A 14,763-nucleotide genomic window follows, 5' to 3' on the forward strand; every position below is an offset into this window, starting at 1 on the left:
ACCGACTCGGGTCGACTCACTTCCGGGTTTCAGGGCGGCGATGTGCACGCAACTTGGCACCCTGAAACACTCGCAATTTCAACCTTCGACGTTTGATTTTGACAAAATGAACACCTAAAACTACTTTGATGACATTAAATTTCTGAATTGTGGTTAAAATCATCATCAGAACTTGCTTTTACGGAGGAAAGGGCAAGGTATGCACACCTACTTCGGCTAATGCAACTAACCCATGGCGCGCGAGGCGAACAATGTAAACACGCATGCAAGCGTCGGGTGGTACTCTGGCGATGACCTCTGACCCAACTTGATCAATAGGCCTGTACACTGTTTGCTACCCCGAAACCTAGTCAACTTCGATGGGTTGAATCTGCACCTTACGAGGCTTGAGCCAAATCCGAACGATATGTAATCAAATTATAAGGTAAAAATCTAATACTAAATGTACACTTGAAACGATTTTATGCATGCTAACGGATAAGACGCAGTGTTTGTTTTCGTAGCGTACAGACTAAATCTGAGCCCAAGGAAAAAATCCGACAGATATGCCTCCAAAAATTCAATTGAAAGGTCGTTTTCGACTGTAAAGGTAAGAGGTGCAGTTTTGTTGCCCAAGTCTCTCTTTTTGATTAGAAATTGGTGATTTTCGGACGCTGAAAAATTGCACCAACGGTTTTTTGAAGCGTGAGGGCGCTCTTGCAATGCGAAAGAAAATCTCATTAACATATGCAAAAGTGCGACCCGTTTTCTAGAGTGCTTTAGCTCGACAATGTGATGTAGGTTTGGTTAGTTTTTACATTTGATGTACACAAGGTCTTCATATAAGAAATGCAAGTTTTGTAGGCAAGGCTGTCAAAAAGGGACTAGTTTTTTATGTTTTTACAAGACGTGAACGACCGAGGTATTCAACTACTCAGCAGGGACTTGCTATTTCAAGAGAGACTGGAACTAATGACAAAGGCTGTCCGTTACAAAAACTGTACACACGGTGCTCAACAATGCAGTCACACTTTGATTTTGTGTTCAGCCATAGATTGCCTAGTAGTTGTGATTTTCGATAAAATATAGGAATGCACAGGCCACCACACATCTTTAAGACACTAAATATTTTACATACATGACGGTGCATAAACAGAGCGGAAGCACGTTCTATTATAGATTACGATTGATGTAAAATGAAGAGATTATGAAGTACATACACACTAACGCTTTTTGGCAGGTATCACCAGTCCGGGTTATGTCCATAGAGAGGATATTACGATTGACCAATCAGCGAACCTGCCGCCACCAACGTCACGAATAATTACCATGCAAACCTGGGCTCGTACATTGCAACGAGTTTGGAACTTTTCGGCGTGATTTCGCCCTTTACTTTTAGCACTGGGTAGTTTTTAGATGTAGACGTTACTCACAATGTTTAGTACGGTCGAGATGGTGACCGACACAAGTGGTTAGTACATTGAAAATTACTTATTTGGATGAATTTCCTGGCCGGGTACGACTCCTAGAAATCAGTATTTGACCCTTGTAAATCTACAGTAAGTTATTGTCGCCAAATATCGCCTATTTTTGGTCAAATTTCAATTTAACCTTGTAATCTGCAGTATGGAGAATGTTTCAAGCTTTGCAAAGATGGGTCAACTGTTTTAGTCGGTCATCGGAGCACGATGAGCACGATGAGCACGATTTTTTCGATCACCATGCATTTCCCGGTACGATTGACCCTCGCTCAGAAAAACGCGCGCCGGATCAATCGCCGAGAAGTTAACCAAAAGCTGGAAAAGAGAACGAAAAAAGTCCAATAACTCTTTGTCGAATATGGTCAAGGGTAAAGAAACTTAGAAAACTATTCCTGAAGAAATCTTACAATTTTTAACACTGTAGAACGTCGCCAATCGACTGGAGCTAAGATACTTCCGGGTAGCCAACAGTCTCACTCGATCGGTGGATCTGTCCGGTCACATCGCTATCTGAACAAAGTGAACCAACGTAACCTTTGACCCTTATTACATATACAGTACGTGATTGGTTCTTGCCTTAATTTCATTACATATACGGTACGCCATTGGCTCTTCCCTACTATCCTCTATATGGACATAACCCGGACTGATCACAAGCTGGTACTAGACTGAAAGATTCCGTCGCGTGCGGGCGCTCCGGCGCACTGCGACCTACGACCCTTTACCACGACTGAAGGCACACTGTTGAAATCCTGTTCTCCAACAAAATTTTGTTGGAACCAATCGTATTACAGAAACGAGTTAATTGACAGTATATAGGGTAACAAGACCGCCCACATCGCTCACTCAGTGCGTGATCGTGATTAGCATATTCAAAACTGTCGCCCGGCTTTTGTCCCGCCTAAGCTGAGCCTATATCATGTCTCGTTTGTCAACAAACACAACGTGTTTTTTCAAACTCAAAGTATTGAAAATCAAACGGCCGAAGCTATACTCACGTTGACGTCTGTGTCTAGCGTTCCGATTTGATCATTATGGCCGATCCGAACAATCGCCGACTCGCATTGCCGAGGCAGTCAGTAACTTTTCTGATGTATATAATATTATGTTGAAAACAGAGCAAAGATACGGAAGCGTATTGGTGCCATTTTTATAGGAAAAAAAACTAAAATAATCTCGTAATTACGAGTTTTTGATTCTCGTAATTACGAGTTTTAAAATCTCGTAATTACGAGTTTTTGATTCTCGTAATTACGAGTTCTAATATCTCGTAATTACGAGTTTTAAAATCTCGTAATTACGAGTTTTTGATTCTCGTAATTACGAGTTTTTAAATCTCGTAATTACGAGATTTTGATTCTCGTAATTACGGGTTTTGAGTTCTCGTAATTACGAGTTTTGAAATCTCGTAATTACGAGTTTTTGATTTTAATGAGTTTTGATTTATCGGAACAACAGGCTTGATTGTTTCAATTACCAGTTTTAATCTTTAAACATTGCTGTGTATGGTTGTAGGTCTTTATTGTTTTCTACTTTCTTTGTACATTATTCATTATCTTTTGACAGTTAAAACATGCTTGCATGAACTCGAATTTGATAAGGTGTACTGAATAATTGCAGTACACTTATATATGAATAATTGAATGAATGATCTTTTGACTGTCACACGGCTACATTTGTACAGATATTCAAAGAGTAATCAACAATTCGAACTTCATGCATGCCAAGCTTCGTTGGCAGAGTTTGTGTAGTTGGAAACACATTTTTTTTGCTTCGAATGATACATTTTTAGTATGCCATTACGCAAATATAAACACCTTTTAATTTATTATGGTCTTCTCCGACAGGCTGTCAAGCCTGTGAGGTAATCTTTATGTTACAAATACATAGCACTGTGATGTAAGATTTCACATTCAGCGTAGATTGGCAGTTTTTCTCATGAGGGTTTTATTCAGAAGTTATGAGATGAGCATCTTATATCTCTTGAAATACTAGAAATGTCTGTGTTTATGATTTCTGTGTGCTTCTTCGACAGCCTCCTCCTGTAAGAAAATCATAGCTCACACATATTTCCAACCCTCCCAATTTCCCCATATTGCTTACAAAGATAAAGACCGTAAAAGCTTGTATCGCAGCTGGTTAAGAGCATAATGTTCTAAAATGAATGTCCTTGCAATGTTTAATACCACCATAAAATGGAGCAAGACGATAGAATTGTGTATGATCTTATTGAATAATCCACTCGACTACAGTTCCTTTCAAGAACCTCAGAAAGGAATAAAAATGGCAATACAAGCGAAAATATTATGATTATAATTATTTTTTAAGATTTTTATTTATATCGTAGATATCATTAAGAACTAATGAGGAAATCTCAAACAGGCAGTGTTGGATGAAATGACATGAGTACTCTTAAATTTTCACATGACTTCTTAAATATTGAAAATGATAGATTATCATTTTGAACACAATTTGACTTTCTACGGAAGCGTATTCGTGCCATTTTTGTAAGAAAAAAAATTTAAAAAATCTCGTAATTACGAGTTTTGATTCTCGTAATTACGAGTTTTTGATTCTCGTTATTACGAATTTTAAAATCTCGTAATTACGAGTTGTTGATTCTCGTAATTACGAGTTTTTGATTCTCGTAATTACGAGTTTTTGATTCTCGTAATTACGAGATTTCAATTCTCATGATTACTAGTTTCTGACTCTCTTAAGTATGAGCCTTGATTTTACTACATATTATGAGACAGAAACTATAATAACTCATAGTCTTTCTATGGTGTTTGAGCTCTTTAGTGTGAACCTCTGCTCATACGTATTGTTGATCATAATTCAACGAATACAAAGGTTAACGTGAATCTTGACTCGATCAGGTGTAGTGAGCAAGTATAGTAAACTTGTTAATGAATAAATGAATGAATAAACTTTGGGGCTGTTACATGGCTTATAATTGTAGATATTCAGTAACTTATCCAGCAGATCAAAAGTCACGCAAAAGCATCATGCCTATAGATTTTTTCTGTCCGGATAGGCAATACATTTAGAGTTAAAGATGCATAAGTATGCTATTATGCCAATACTTCTATAAACATCTATATTTGGGTCTTCTTCGACAAGCTGAAAAGCTCCGCTCTCAGGAGATAACATAATACATGTGCCTACCTAAGTGGTGTTAACTTTTTACATTTAGTACAGACCGTCAGTTTTTTCATGTTGTGTCTACACTAGAAATCATGATGAGAAACCAACGTCTTCTGAAATATTTGAACTATCCTACTGTATGATTTCTATGTGTCTGTCCGACATCCCCCTTCATGTATGAAAAGCATATCTAAAACAGCAGTAGGCCTCAACAAGAAAGTTGGAAAGATTTCAAAGCTTCATTTCATGTAAAAATAATGTACATAGACAGATAAAGAGAAGTATGACTTGTGTATGATGAGTGTCCTTGCATTGTTTCCTCTCAACATAAAATAACACTACACGAAAAATGTGTATTATCTATTTGATGAACTAATTGACATTTACATAAAATCCCTTTCAAGAACACAGGAAAATGGCAAATAAAAGCGAAAAAGTGATGATGAAATGATAATATTTAAAGGGAAACCTAAGTCCAGCGACATTGACCGTTTATCCCTTCAAAAATCACCCTTGAGTAAAATGCAGCTAAAATTTGCAACATAATTGCACGCGCTGACGACTACGGCGCGACGAAAAGAGAAGTCGAAGTAGACGACATTTATGAAAATGAGCTCGGAATCCCATGGGCTCGAAAGGGCTCATGGGAGGAGCGTACGTGACGTCATCGGTGATACACGAACATGTGTGACCGCTTTACCAAAGCATTGGAGTCTATGGCTGCAGCAGTGCATCCGTTTTTAAGGTCTATGAGCAGTGCAGTTCTGCACGTTACGACTCTTTAATGCTCAGTAGCATAAAAAATGATTAACTGTTGTTCAGTCGAGTGCAAAAATCACTCAAGGAAGAACAAACGGAGTCAGCTTTTATCGTCGTCCCACGGAACAGCTTTTTCGAAAACAGAAAGTTGGGCGAGTTTTAAAATCTGTAAAAGATACAAAGTTGTGTTCTACTTCTTTCATGATGATTGTTTTATAAGGGATTTCGGGATTCTGATACCGATACAAGACTATACTACACAATATGGTTCGTATCTTGACATGCTGAGTCAGCCTACTATCGCCGGTTTTAACCAGATAAATGTTAATATTGGCGATTTCGGGACTCTAAAATCCGAAGACGAAACTACACAAAGCGTCTCTCGTCTCGACAGCCCGGATCTGCGAAATCGCCCTTATATACCCGATAAATATAGGCAATTTCGTGACTACGCTTGGTAATATTGATATTACAAGATACTGAATCACTTCTTGCCTATTCTCGACCGCGGAGAGACGTCAGTAGGTGAAACGCATACGAGCGAGGTGAATGAGAAATCAGACGATACAGAACAGCAAATACAGAAATTGTGTGGAAAAAAGCAGAACTAGAAGTTATGTCATTTATGTATATTGAAACTTTGAATATTTTTTTGGTGGTTGAAAAATTCGAACTTCCAACGGCGCTGTGACGCAAAAATGACGTAAGAATCCGCAGGTACCCGGATGACCCGCGGTCGAGAATGATGTGTCTCGATCGGCACGCCGGGTCTGAGAAATCGCCGATATTACATTTACCCAATAAATATCAATTGCGCCGCGACTCCTAGGCTAATATCGATACAAGACGATAATAGATTTACGTGCACTGTGTCGGCACGCCGGGTCTGCGAAATCACGGATATTTATCCGATAAATATCGGCGACTTAGGACATTAACTCTGATATACTAGACGATACTTTGTCAAATTGTGGGTAAATATCCGATGTATATCGGAGATTTCACCGCGTGCCTAACAGATCTGACCACCCGACCTCCTCTGTCCGACTCTTAGTTCATAGCATCCGTGGCCGGTAGTCAAGAATACTATACTGTATGTTTTACATTATTATATTTATTCATGCACGAAATGCATTTTTTACATGCAAAGCATTTGTTCATTAAATTTCCACACGAACTTTCATACACTACAATCGGAACTTCGTCGAGAGGGCCGATCGGATATCACCGTGAGTTGAGGAGCGCCTTGCACGAATTACATTCATATTTACATGTAATACATTTTTACTTGGCGATCGAGACTTGAACAGAGGACATATCGGACATCATCGAGAGTTTTGGCTGGTCTTGTATGAAATACATTCTTTACAACAATATAGACAATACTATTTTTTAAATAGCGGGCAAATATCCATTATATCGGAGATTTCATCACTTTGTAGATCTGAGTTAGCCCGACTTCCTAAGTTCGAAACCAACTTCGAAAAATAGATGACACTATACATTTGTCAAATTGCGAATAAATATTTTCCGATATAGGCCTATCTCGAAGATTTCGCAACCTTAAAGATCTGGCCAAGCTCGACTTACGTATCATTCACGAACCAAAAATAATTTCAAGCGACTGATAAAGAAAACTCTGTTTCAGAAACGTAGCGCTGAAGGATCGCAGAGTCACTCAGTGTCACTCAGTGTCTCCAATCCAGTTCGCGGTCTGTACAAGCACAGTGACTCCCTCCGCGGAATTATGAACGATGTGTGGAAATGCTTTCCCATTATTACATATCTTGGTTCAAATTAGTATGGTTTGATTTCAGTCGGGGAAAAGTAATACTCGATGTCAGAAATATCGCTGTCCGAACTCTCCAGAGTCGTCTTACGAACGCGCTGAACTGTTCACGGTACTCCTCCAGCTGCAAGCTACAATCGTCTGTATCGCCGGTGACGTCACGCACGCTCCTCCCATGAGCCCTTTTGCGCCCATGGGATTCCGAGCTCATTTTCATAAATGTCGTCTACTTCGACTTCTCTTTTCGTCGCGCCGTAGTCGTCAGCGCGTTCAATAATGTTGCAAATTTGATCTGCATTTTACTCAAGGGTGATTTTTGAAGGGATAAACGGTCAATGTCGCTGGACTTAGTTTTCCCTTTAAATGGAAATGAAAAGGAAATTTCAATTAGACAATCAGATGGAATCATATAACACAATGAAAAGTAAATTTTCACTTGACTCGTGACGTTACGACATGATCATTATGCTCACATGCTGGCTTTTTGATAACTACACCATTTTAAAAGTTTAGGAATTTCCGATTTGCCTACTAGAAAAAAGCTTTTGATCATAAATATTCAATCATAATTACAATTACAGACTTTACATTTTCGTGAAAGATAATTATAAAATGTTTCAATATCCATATTTATGAGTTTCCGATTTTCATGATTACATGTATTAAATTCTCGTAATTACGAGTTTTTGATTCTCGTAATTACGAGTTTTTGATTCTCGTAATTACGAGTTTTTGATTCTCGTATTTACGAGTTTTTATTCTCGTCATTTCGAGATTTGAACTCTTGTAATTACGAGATTTGAAATCTCGTAATTACGAGATTTGAAATCTCGTAATTACGAGAATCAAAAACTCGTAATTACTCGTAATTACGAGTTTTTGATTCTCGTAATTACGAGTTCTTAAATCTCGTAATTACGAGATTTGAAATCTCGTAATTACGAGATTTGAAATCTCGTAATTACGAGATTTGAAATCTCGTAATTACGAGATTTGAAATCTCGTAATTACGAGAATTAAAATCTCGTAATTACGAGAATCAAAAACTCGTAATTACGAGTTTTTGATTCTCGTAATTACGAGTTTTTGATTCTCGTAATTACGAGATTTTGATTCTCGTAATTATGAGATTTTAATTCTCGACATCACCTTTCTTGTGATATTTCTGCTCAGCAAATAATATTTGCGTGGGCTCCTTGGGGTTTCGTTTCATTTAACACTTCTGTGCTAAAGCGTCTATTTGTAGCCGACTTCTCCTTTTAATGACACGTGGTGAAAGAGAACCCAACATGCTTCAACGGGACGAGTCCTACCATGCCAGCCATTTGACCACACCAACAGTGCGACATGTTCGAAGTCAGTCAACAATTACAAACATTTTAAGAAGCAGGAACTTCATTGGGCAGTTGTTTGAGAGTTACCAAACGGAAAGGTAAGATCTGCAATTGATCGGAATTACATGAGCATACTACATCGTCGACTGTTTTCAATAACGCCATTATCAGTGAATGTAGTGTGTCAAGGTCACTCACAGCCACAGCTAAGCTAAGGGCGGACGGGAAGTTCTTGTCGGAAACGCGGTGTATTTGGCCTGAATTTTCACTGAAATGTTTCTTTCTAGATTGGTCAGTTTCCTGTTATGGATAAGAGACCTATGCCATCCAATGATCACCGATGTGCTAGCCACGAATGCGCGGCATAAGAGTGATTGACCTGTATGACCCCTACTTCAACAGCAACCCACCATGAATATGCTAGCCCTGCGTACAGGTCTGTGTGTTCCCGGCGTTATACGGCCTCCTGGGGGTCCTTAGGAGGTAAAGGTAGGCAGGGAAAGGATTTTGCCCTGATAGAGTAGAATTTCGGCCAAAAAGACCGTTTTTTCGTTGCGGTCCGGAATTGGACCGCAGTCGCCAGTTATCTCCATAGACCGTTGCAGGGCTGTGGTGGAGGCCGTATAACGCCGGGAATACACAGACCTGTACGCAGGGCTATGCATTTGCATGCTGTATGAACAGCTCCATGTTTGCTGTGCGCTCACATCTAAGTTGATGCAGGGCGATCTGTTTAATGTCCCTATCAGTTGATAAGTAATAACAGGAATTAATTGAAAGAAGTCAAGTCAATTCCTGTTAAAGAGCATTGTACATATTACCTACTAATTCTGCTTAATGTAGTTGCAAAATATTTTCATTGTACAGCTTGTCTTGCATTGTGCGTTCATGCGTGCAGTGTGCGTTGTATCGATGGGTTTGTTAATACATCATGTTGTGGTGGAATTATGTTCTAAAATATCTTATTTCCCATCAGTTTCAGATTGACCGGATAGTGATCCAAAATATGGATGGTGAACTTTGAGTAAATCACATGGAAACGTATTGCGATAGGCTAGACACAATTTAACAACGCACCTGTTTGAGAATACCAATGCCATTTGCAATCAATATTTGACTGTCTTCTTCTTGTAAGTTTGTTAGTCATCAATGTAGTTCAGTTTAATTTTATTTATTACATTTATGCTGTGAATAAATTCATTTTTCAAATATGGTTGCGATGTATCAAACTTTTTGACATTCGGTGCAAGTGAGAACTGTAAATTTTAATTTTGATTTGCTGATCCACTAAGTACAGAGTTTACAGATTACAAGTTGCCCTTAAATTGGCAAACTAAGCAACATGGCTGAATTGTTTTGTTTCTATACAGGCAAAGACTTCCTTAACACTATTGCAACGTTCTCATGTTAATGGCTATGATATATCATGCCCCAGACTGACCAAAGTCTTGTAATAATGTTAGATAGAGGTAATAATGTAGCTGGAGGAAAACTACAATGTGTAGAGGCCATGATAGTACGCCATTTGAGTAGATAACGAGAATGAAGACACAAGATTACGAGAATTAAAACCAGTAATAACGAGATTCAAAAATTCATAGTTACGAGAATTAAAACTCGTAATTACGAGATTTAAAAACTCGTAATTACGAGAATTAAAACTCGTAATTACGAGATTTAAAAACTCGTAATTACGAGATTTAAAAACTCGTAATTACGAGAATTGAAAACTCGTAATTACGAGATTTAAAAACTCGTAATTACGAGATTTAAAAACTCGTAATTACGAGAATCAAAAACTCGTAATTACGAGAATCAAAAACTCGTAATTACGAGATTTAAAAACTCGTAATTACGAGATTTTAAAACTCGTAATTACGAGAATTAAAACTCGTAATTACGAGAATTAAAAACTCATAATTACGAGATTTAAAATCTCGTAATTACGAGATTTAAAAACTCATAATTACGAGAATTGAAAACTCGTAATTACGAGATTTAAAAACTCGTAATTACGAGATTTAAAAACTCGTAATTACGAGAATCAAAAACTCGTAATTACGAGAATCAAAAACTCGTGAGTGCGTTTGGGTGCGCAACTCGAGTGATCAAATTTACGCCCTCATCGTTGAAATGCGATGTATGTTCTCATAACGTTTGCCCAAACGAAAGAAGCCTTGTTCCCAACATGGCGGCGCGTATGATAGTGGACGACGAAGCGCAAAACATAGCGATCTTTAATTTTCTCGAAGAAATTTTACAAGACGATGTTATTTTTGATGTCAACGGCCGCACCATACCGATGGCAATAAGTCTTTTCTTCAATAAGAGAGAGAAAGTTCCTAAAATAAGCGACTACGCTGAAAATGTAATTCCCTGTATAGCCTTGACGATTTCCGACAACACTTCAGATTATGCAGGACGACATTTGAGATAGTGTTCCAGAGCATTGCTCCCAATCTTACGGTAGCAAACAACGGAGGACACCTGCCGATAGAACCATCGAAGCAGTTTTTGATATTTATATGGTATATTAGCAACAGGTCCAGTATGCGAGATGTTGCTGAACGGTTTGGTGTGTCTAAGTATACCGTCCACTTCTGCTGCAAGAGAGTAATGGATGTTTTGTTACCTTTAAAGGTATGTGTAGGAAAAAACCTTATCGATTATTTTCCCTAAGGGACTGGTCAGTTTCTTCGGCGGGGGGGGGGGGGGGGGTCGATTCATTCAAACTTTAGAATTGACATTTTTAAGTTCTTATCTTACAACTGACACGACAACAATTTCATTAAAACACAGAATGACTGAATGTTTAAAATATAAGCCAAAATTATATATATATATATATATATATATTATATATAGAGACAGAGACAGAGACAGAGACACACTGAATTACTGGTATTCAATTTATATTCCACCTTTTGTTTTACCTTTGTCTAGCGCGGGTTGGGGGGGTCACCCTATTTTTGAAAGTTGGAATAGGGGAGGTCACCCTGTTTTTGAAAGTTGGAATAGGGGGTCAGCAACTTTTTGACAGCAGAAAATAATCCACAGCCCTCCTCCCCACCCAGGCCGAAAAAACTGACCAGTCCCTAAATTGAAGAGGGCGCCATTTGATGAGGTATAAATAAATACACTCAATTAAATAGGTAGACAGGCACTATGTAAATTATGTTTAATTCAGTCACTCTTGAGTATTTGTGTTGTATATCCATAGACAGTCGAGAAAACATTCTCCACTGTCTTTGGTATATCCCACAGAATAATTTCTGGCTTGTACAATGACAGTCCTTTATCTTGCAAAATCGACCAGGTCAAAATAGAAATGTATGTTACATGCACAACACACACACACACACACACACACACACACACACACATATATATATATATATATATATATATATATATATATAATATATATATATATATATATATATATATATATATACACGTTTGTGTGTGTGTTTGTGCGTGTGACATACATTTATATATATATATATATATATATATATATATATATATATATATATATATATATATATATATATGTGTGTGTGTGTGTGTGTGTGTGTGTGTGTGTGTGTGTGTGTATACAGTGTGGAAATGTATTGTTAGAGAAACTAATAAAAAAAATCACACAACTATATCTGATTGTCTGTATTGGTCATTTTTGAAGCCCAAAAATTGTAATGTAGTGACAATCATATGTAGTTGTGTGATTTTTCTGATTAGTTTCCTCTCTCTCTCTCTCTCCCTGTCTCTCTCTCTCTCTCAATCTCTTTATATACATACAATTTTGGTTTAATTATTTCTACAGAATAAGATCATTCAGTGGCCTCATAATGACAGGATGGTTGGAATTGCAGCATCAATTCAGCAAGAGAGGCGTTTACCAAACGTAGTTGGTATAATTGATGGAACGCACATCAGAATAACAAATCTTCCAGGCCAAACTGATGATTATATCAACAGAAAAAGCTATGCTTCTGTTCAACTCCAGTTGGTTGTTGATGATCACATGATCATCAACGATGCCTTTGTTGGATGGCCTGGTTCAACTCATGATGCACGGGTGCTACGGAATTCAAAATTGTACTCATCTGCAGCTGAACTGATTCCTGAAGGCATGTACATCATTGGAGACAGTGCCTATCCCCTGCAGCCTTGGTTGTTGACTCCTTATCGAGATACCGGTCACCTGACACCTCCTCAAAGAAATTATAATAAAATTCTCAGTTCAAGCCGTCAAGTTGTGGAGCGAAGTATAGGACACTTGAAAGGGCGTTTTCGCCGATTGCAAGAAATATCTAGCCCCAGTATTTCCACAGTGTGCAAGCTGATCATGTGTGGTTGCATCTTACACAATTTTTGTATTTTGACAGATGATGACACAGAATCATACATTAATCTAGATGCTGTTGATGATGCCAATAATTTTGAAAATATTTTCCACAATAATTCAGACGCTGCGGTTCTTCGTGATAATATTGTTGCAATTATTCAATAAAGTACTTGATTGTGTATTGGTATGAAAAAGTTTCATGTGAAGTTTTTGAAGTTCCACACATTCTATCACCGTAAAAGTTTAGAAATAAAAGCTGCTTTATATTTCCTGTAATTATTTGTCCTGGATCTTTGAATAAAGAAATATCATTTTTTCGGTTGAACTTAAACAGACATCAAATTTCCTAAAAGGTGACTTGTATGACTAATTTTATCATTGCTTTGAATAAACAATAAGCATATTCCTTGACTACTAATGGTGTAGCACTGTGTATAAATATAAAACAATGGACACATCACAATACTCAGAACGGCGGCCACAAGTCTACTGTGACAGAACATGTATTCAGTTTCACAAGGTCATTGACATTTTAATGTTTGAATAAATTATTATGACCTATACAAAAAAAACTAGAATAAAGCAGCCTGGTACTTTATGTAAGAATTTTACATGACTGATACAGCTATATTCTGAAATTCACTGGTGTAATAATGACAAATCGATGATATGATTGGTTGATGAAATAAAAGACATGAGATGCAAGATACACACTTTCTGTTACTTTATTGATCAACAATAATACATTGTTTACAAATTTACATCTTAACTATAATCTAAAGATGGAAAATGTTTTGTTAATAGATTATGATTGAAAAATCTCTTTGATAAAAAAATTATTTGTCATATGAATTGACAATGGAAATTTCAAGGTATTAATAGTACCTGCATGTCAACTTCATTGAAATTAATCTTTAATCCACTTGGAATCCATCTGTAGCCACAGTTACTTCAGACAACAGTGTTTGAACTAGTGTTCTGGTATGAATGGGACTGACTATTAATCACTGTTTGTATTATTAATTGATAATTCAATAGTCTTCTACAGGAAAATGACAAAAATTGACAAAAGCTCTTTACAAAATTATAATTAATGGTACCTTACATATATTGAAATTTATAATTACTTTGCTCACGGTTTTGTTTACAGTCTTGTTTCTCAGTGTTGAAATTCAAAAATTAAACAAATAAAGCTGTAAGTTTAAAGTGGTATTGCATCAAAAATAGTCAGTTTTGCAATTAGACATTTCCATATAATAAATATTAAGCCAAAAAATTCAAAAAATTTGAAAGACTTTGTGAAGTCGAGTGTATTCAGAGCACACAAAGAAACTTTACTTAATAGACAGAGGACACTGAAAAAAATATATAAAGTCACAACTGCTGTCGCTTTAACAAATATAACTAACTGTTTATAAATGCTGAACAAACTATACAATTTTGACGATGTCACTTTTTCCAGCATATATTTCATTTAAAATTCTACTCAGTATTACTAAATGATCTTTCTGTTCCTTTAGGAAGTTAACAATGACCTGAGCTAACATCATAATGTTTTCTCCTGCCCCTTGATTGCCAAGTATAAATGATGAAAAAATCGACAAGACAAGAATTCCATTTAGTTGCAAAGGTGCAAGAAAAACATAACTTGTGTTATATGGCAGTAATATTATATAATCTGGCATTCCAACACAAGCATTAAAGCCCCACTAGCTGTATCTTTTAGCATTATTTCTATGATTTCACTTTCGAACTAAAATACGTTTGTGAGAATGTAGTAATTTAGGTGTGTGTATACACTTATTCTTAACTACCCGCTAGGACTGTATATACAATTTTGAACAAGGTAAAGATTACAACACTGCGAGTAAATGTTTGCCCATACATTAAATTACAGCCCATTGGGGAAAGCGAAAACTGTGCACA

The 14,763-nt window shown here is 37.0% G+C and overlaps 1 protein-coding gene across 3 annotated transcripts in view; it reads right to left on the reverse strand.

Annotated features, from left to right (window-relative positions):
• LOC139130881 (NPC intracellular cholesterol transporter 1-like) overlaps positions 1-14,763 on the reverse strand; it is a 110,185-nt gene that overhangs the window by 77,850 nt on the left and 17,572 nt on the right. The window lies entirely within an intron of this gene.

The sequence above is a fragment of the Ptychodera flava genome, chromosome 4 (assembly GCF_041260155.1).
Source record: "Ptychodera flava strain L36383 chromosome 4, AS_Pfla_20210202, whole genome shotgun sequence".
In the NCBI taxonomy this organism is placed as follows: domain Eukaryota; kingdom Metazoa; phylum Hemichordata; class Enteropneusta; family Ptychoderidae; genus Ptychodera; species Ptychodera flava.